The sequence below is a fragment of the Morone saxatilis genome, unplaced genomic scaffold, assembly GCF_004916995.1.
Source record: "Morone saxatilis isolate NCDOM2014 unplaced genomic scaffold, NCSU_SB_2.0 Contig11, whole genome shotgun sequence".
NCBI classification, from domain to species: Eukaryota; Metazoa; Chordata; class Actinopteri; family Moronidae; genus Morone; species Morone saxatilis.
The window spans coordinates 1384898-1385689 of NW_023339663.1; positions in this window are offsets into that span (position 1 = coordinate 1384898).

Consider the following 792-nt stretch of genomic DNA (forward strand, 5'->3'; position numbering starts at 1 on the left):
TTTTTTTCATTTGTTTTTATTTTCAATTCCGTTTTGTTTCAGTTAGTTTCTGTTCAGTTTTTATTGTTTAAAAGTTGTTTGTATTATTAGTTTTAGTCTCTTTTCTTACAATATGGCGAATAGTTGTCAGAGGGAAAGATTGGAGAGTCTCCGAATAGATATTACCAAAAAATTTTAGACATTCCCAGTTCTCCAAAACAACACAAAATGAAAAGACATTTTGTTTTCTAAGTACACCAAGGATATGTTTCTGTTTTATTTTCTTTTGTTTGTTCCAAAGTCTAGTGTTGTGTATTTTTATTTCAGTTGATTAAAATTAATTTTAGTTTGAAGTTGAGTTAACTGTAATAATATAATCTTGGCTACGACTGGTGAAAGACTGTAGCGATCACAGAGAAATACAGTGAATCTCATAATTTGAGCAAAACAAAACCCAACATCATATCACAGCTGCAGAGACGGCTGATCCAGCTGTGCAGCGTCTCACACTGCAGGTCATGAGCTTTCAGAGCGAGGCCACGCCCACTGACCAATGCACGTCAATTCGTCCGTCTCACCCTCGCATCTCTCCCTCACTTCGTAAGGTGAGCGAAGGAAGCATAGAGGGGAGAGAATAACCGCCTGGAAGGAACCCAGAAAGGCCACACACACACACACGATTACACACATGCTTGCAGTACAAACAGCTGACAGAACAGAGACACAAATACAGATGCAGTGTAATGTGCGTATTTTCACACAAGCATGAATACTTTATGTTCACATTCAGTTATGCACGCACACACACACACA